Genomic DNA, 6,200 nt, shown 5'->3' with positions numbered 1-6,200 from the left:
TGAAAGGATTTCTCCAGCTGGTCACACTGTTGAGAACAGGCTACAGGGGGAAGGGCAGAAAGTGGGAAAACCAGTTACCAGGATGTTGCAATAGTCCAGGAAGGAGATGACAGTTACTTGGCCAAATAGGTGGTTGTAAAAAGTGGCTAGATTCTGCACACATTTTAAGACAAAGCTGATGGGATTTACTGACAGACTGGATGTTGGGTATGAGAGAAAGAAATTCACAGCAACTTCAAGGTGTTTGACCACAAAAAGTGGTTGGATACACATGCAGTGATGAGATGTAAAGACTTTATGAGGCATTATTGGTGGGGGAGGGGAGGGTGGAAAAAAGTGCTGAAAACCAGTTTTTTTCTGCTAAGTACTGATTCTGATGGTCAAAACAATTCACATTTCTTGCCTTAATTTATTTTCCCAAGTTCTGCGGTAGTTTATGCTGTGGACTTATCTTAAGGCTTCACAGAGACCCTCAATGACTGCTACTTTTGGGGGCTTCCAATATTACTACCCTGGAGCCTTTCCAGAAACCCAGGAACTTTCTGGGATTGCATGTGTGCTAAGGTGCTTCAGTCGTGTCCGATTCTTTGCAACCCTATGGGCTGTAACTCGCCAGGCTCCTCTGGCCATGGAATACTCCAGGCAAGAACACTGGGGTGGGTTGCCCATTTCCTACGCCAGGGCATCTTCTCACTCTTGACCCAGGGATCAAATCCACATCTCTTGCTTCTCCTGCACTGGCAGGTGGATTCGTTACCTCTGTGCCCCCTGGGAAGCCCCATATATGCATATATATAGTTGTTGTTTGTTTTAAATACAGTTTGTGTTGGAGATATTCACTCAGGCTATGGAGCTCCAATTTGAGAGTGACTTACCCACAGTCCGCCTGTAAGCATGGGACAGTGACCTCAAAGGGTACAGCATGCACATCACCTGTGTCTCGCTGTCCCATAGATCGTTAGCAGTCAGCTTCGGATCTCATTTCCCGTTGCCGAAAACTGTTTTAAAAAATTAAAAAAAAAAAAAGAAAGAAGACAACTGAGGTAATATAACATCCTTATTTACCACTTCATGAAGCTGATATTCTCCCCTTAGAGAACTGCAAAATGAGGTGAAAGGCGGGCAGCTTTTCTAGGACAAAGAATAAAGAACTAGAAAGAGACAAATAGAAAATATCTGGCTGGGGCCACACAGTCAAGCCAGTTTGAGGTGAGAGAACGAGGACGTGAGGACAGAGCCCGGTGGTTGCCTGGGCGTGGGGACTGGCTGACCGCCTAGACTGCGTTTCCGGTCAAGCCAGGCACTGACAGAGACCTGAACGTTTCCATTTGCTCCTGTGGCACCGGGGCTGGAGTGCCTCCATCCGGGGCCTAGAAAGTCACTCCCGCTCTGTTACTGTATAACAAATTACTCCCAAATTGAGCAGCTTCAAACAACATTCATTACCATTTGTGGGTTCATATCTGGCAATGGCTGTCCTGGGTGGTAAGACATTAGGGTCTCAAACGGAGGCTTCACTTCTCTGAAGGTGCCACCTCAGCTGGAGAAACCCCAACCTTGGCTTCCAGCCACAGGGCTGCTCGCTGCCCTGCAGCCTGCGTCGCCCAGCTTGCCATTCAAGGAAGAAGCCATACAGTCCCAGTTGAAAGCGGCCCCCTCACTTCAGCCACGATGTCCGTCACCGGACTAACCTTGCTAGTGTGAGAGAGGACCCCACGAAGGTGAGACCAGAAGGTGGGCATCTTCTGGGACTACGTGGGAGGCTGACAACAGCAAGCCAGTTTTTATCAATTCCCATGTTTTCTGGCACAACTTTGTATCCAGTCAAGAGAATGGATAACGCAGCATTTGTTAAACAGTGTTTTGCTATTATGGCCATCCCTCAAATAAACGAGGCGAATTGTTTCCAGAAGGCCCACGCACCAAAATCTGCGCATGCTCAGTGCCATACGCCGCCCTCTGTACACACGTTTTCACATTCGCAGATTCAACCCACTGTGGGTGGAAATTTCGAATCTGCGGATACAAATGCCAACCGAAGAACACCGCGGGCTAGGGAGTCCTTGTGGAAGTGGATCTATGCAAATGAAACCCGGGTTGATGGTCAACTGTATTTTCTTGCATAAGGAAGGTGGGATAAAGAATTTTCTTCAAAGCTACTCACACACATTTTCCATTTAATGTTGACACTGTCTTGATCTTATCATGTGTCCCTGGAAAGTTTTCTGTTTAATTTTCTTTTGTCTGAAAACTGTTTCTTTACCTTAATGCTCCTGGTACTAATCTAGTACAAGACATGTGTGTGCGTGCTCAGCCCTGTCTGACTCTTTGTAGCCCGCCAGGCTCCTCTGTTCATGGGATTTTCCAGGCAAGAATACTGGAGTGGGTTGCCATATTCTACTCCAGGGGATTTTCCCCACTCAAGGATGGAACCCACCTGTCCTGCACCTGCAGGCAGATTCTTTATCACTGAGCCACCTGTGAAGCCCAGTACAAGACACTCAGGGTTTCCATTCTGGCACTGTGACCTTGAGCTTTTAAGGTCTTTATGTCCTGCATCTGAAAAATGGGGGTAATAATAGAATGTCCCTTAGTGTGTTATAAAGAAAATGAGATACAGGAGCACTTTTTTAACAGGAAAACATTATGCAAATACAACTGATGGACTTAGCATCTTTGACTTTGAAATTACACGTTTGTTGTTGATGACCCAGAGAACAACCTTTGCTGCTCCCTAGTGGCAGCAATGTTCTCCTGGGAACACTGTTCTAGAAATAAATGATCTTTGCTTTAATTACTCTTTGAGGCATGCTTTTCTTTTGACATGCTTAATATTTTGTGTAGACTGCATGAACTCGTTACATAAATAATACATAGAAAATAATCTACGCAGGCAATGGTTTAATTATTCTGTGACTGCACTTTCTTGGACTTTTCCATTTCTCAGCCCTTGTTAAGCTTAAATGTCCTAAGTGCCCTCCTTGTGGGCTTCCCAGGTGACACGAGTGGTAAAGAACCTGCATGCCAATGCAGGAGATGCATGAGACTCTGGTTTGATCCCTGGTTTGGGAATATCCCCTAGAGAAGGGCATGGCAACCTACTCCAGTATTCTTGCTTGGAGAATCCCATGGACAGAGGACCTGGCAAGCTATAGACCATGGGGTAGCAAAGAGTTGGCCATGACTGAAGCAACTTAGCACAGCATCCCTGCCCTACTTTTATCCATCCATTACAATCTCCTTGCCCTTAATGTATTAGCAAACATGAATTTTTAGTGGGGAGAGGCAAACCTATAAAGTGGTTCAGAGAATAAAGAATCCGCCCACAATGCAGGAGACCTGGTTTCAACCCCTGTGTTGGGAAGATCATCTGGAGAAGGGAATGGCAACCCACTCCAGCAATCTCACACCTGGAGAATCCCATGGACAGAGGAGCCTGGCAGGCGACAGTCTATGGGGTCTCAAAGAGTCGCACACGACTGAGCAACTAATGACAAAAAAAGTGGTAATAAATTTTTTTGATGTTATGGTGAAGTAATTCTTCTGCTTGGGAGTTGTTTTGACATTCAGGTTCAATAATAAATAGCTGTACTGTGGGGTCTCTTCGGCCTCATATTTAATCCTAATCCTGAACTTGATTCTTTTGGGGGAAATGAGACATATGACAGATGACAATTGTGTTTCATTTATTATTAAGTATATGGAGTCTTGTTCCTACTCTTGAAGGGTTGCTCCAAGAAAAGCATCTAAGTGTTTTATTATGCTCTAAAATATTTTTTCTTTTGCTAATGATTTTTATATGGAACTTTTCCAGATGTTAGATTGAAGATTTTAGGTTAAACTTATAGAGTGACCTTTTCTCTTCAAACACAGGATATTGATTTCAAGTTCTGAAAATATGATGTAATATTAAAAGTTGACTTTTCTGAATAAATTCTGAGAAAGTACACCTGATAAATGAGTTATCTACACAAAGTGTAGAGAATGGAGTGTATTACCAAACCCAGGTTCAGCATCTTTACTATTCGAAAGCCAATACTCAAGTGTTGGTTGGAAAAGAAAATGTTTCTTTATTCAGGAGGCCAGCCACCTGGAAAGAAGGTGAACTCGTGTCCAGAAACCAACTCCGAAGATTTTGCTCAACCATGAAAGTTTTTAAAGGGAGAATAATTTGGGTAGGGAGTCAGAGATAATTATCTTCCGCTATATCCAGGCACATTACCATTATTAGTCACTTTGTAGTTTGTATGTGTATGTGTGCTAAGTCGCTTCAGTCATGCCCAACTCTTTGTGACCCTATGGACTGTAGCCCACCAGGCTCCACTGTCCATGGGATTCTCCAGGCAAGAATACTGGAGTAGGTTGCTGTGCCTTCCTCCAGCATTGGCAGATGGGTTCTTTACCACTAGCGCCATGTGGGAAACCACACAGTTTATACCTTCAATACATTAATTTGCTTCTTACAATCTGAAGCCTACAGAATAAATATTATGTCCATATTACGCTCAAGGCAACTAAGGTTCTCAAAGATGGAGTGATATGGCCAGTAGCACAAAGTTAGTGAAAATTTCATTTACTCTTCTTGCTATTAACATATGAGATACTTATCCAAGTCTAAACTTTAATACCATAGCAGCATTAGTTAGAAATGTTAACAAACATCTTTAAATGAGAAGAGTTATGTCTTGGTCTGAAACCCACAGTTCATTCTATTTTAGTCTACTATTCCAATGGACTGCTGCAAAAATCAGTTTAATCCCATGTTTTCTCTTTCTATTAGTATTTTCTAGTTGTACTTAACTGTTTTTAAACTTTCATTCCATCATGAGCTTCTTGAGAAGAGTGGTTAGTTGATATTCATGTTTGTCTTTCTGACGCTATATTTCTGCCATTCAGGCAGATGGGGCTCAATAAATATTTATTAAATTGAATATTTGAAATTCACTTGCAGGAAAAATGCTTAGTGCTTAAGCACTGTTTGTTTTCCTCTTATCACTAAATCTCTGCATTATTTTCTGCTTTTTGTTTCCTATAAAAACCTACAATGACTGGCCAAAGAAATTTTCTTTATTACTATAATGAACCTTGTATTTTTAAATTCAAAGTTGGCAAACACACTCTGAAGACACTATAATAATATATTTCTCTGAGAAATGTGAGTAATATTCAGAGCAAAGAGCTCACATACTCAGAGATTATACAAGACAGCGCTTAATTCTAGCCAATAGGTATTCACTTTGGGGAGTAAAGAAGAGAGTGGAAGAATTAGAGGGGGAAGAGGAAAAACAGAAATAAATAGCATGTTGGTAAGAGAGGAACTTTTTTTTCTGCAGCTGTGAGCCCCCGACTAAGAAGAATAAGATAGGCAGCACTATTATTTTGTAATATAATAAAGAACATTTTTTAAAAATTTAGACAGCAACATGTATATATTTTGTGGCAAAAATGTTACTTCAAAAAGCAGTGAATGTGTTCAGTTTTGTTTTCCCTTTTTTAATGGATTAAGAAAGGCATCCCCAGTAATTCCCTGATGGTCCAGTGGTTAGGACTCTGGGCTTTCACTGCCATGGGCCCAGTTTGATCGCTGGTGGTGGAACTAGGTCCCTCATGCCAGAAGGTACAGCCAAAATATGAAGGAAAGGTAGTCCCCCTTACCTCCTTACCCATTATCATTCCTCTTATCCAGGCTTGAGTCAAGTATTTGCCAAGTTTCAAGACACCACTCTTTTTTCCTGACTGCACAAGTAATACCTGTATTTTTCACCTTAATATAATTTTAAAAATATATTAAATCCTGTAGTTTAGAAACATTGTTTATCCCATGAGATACACTGTCCATCAACATAATAGTGACATCTTTCTTAGTCCTGTGGACAGTGACTGTGGCCATAAAATTAAAAGATGTCTGCTTCTTGGACGAAAAGCTATGACAAACCTAGACAGCATACTAAAAAGCAGAGACATTACTTTGCCCACTAGGTCCGACTACTCAAAGCTATGGTTTTTCAAGTACTCATGTCTGGATGTAGAAGTTGGACTATAAATAAAGTTAAGTGGGAAGAACTGATAATTTTGAACTGTGATGTTGGAGAAGACTCTAGAGAGTCCCTTGGACTACAAGGCGATCAAACCAGTCCATCTTAAAGGAAATCAGTCCTCACTATTCAATGGAAGCACTGATGCTGAAGCTGAAACTCCAT

The sequence above is a fragment of the Capra hircus genome, chromosome 2 (assembly GCF_001704415.2).
Source record: "Capra hircus breed San Clemente chromosome 2, ASM170441v1, whole genome shotgun sequence".
NCBI classification, from domain to species: domain Eukaryota; kingdom Metazoa; phylum Chordata; class Mammalia; order Artiodactyla; family Bovidae; genus Capra; species Capra hircus.
Note: the sequence above shows the minus strand (reverse complement) of the source record.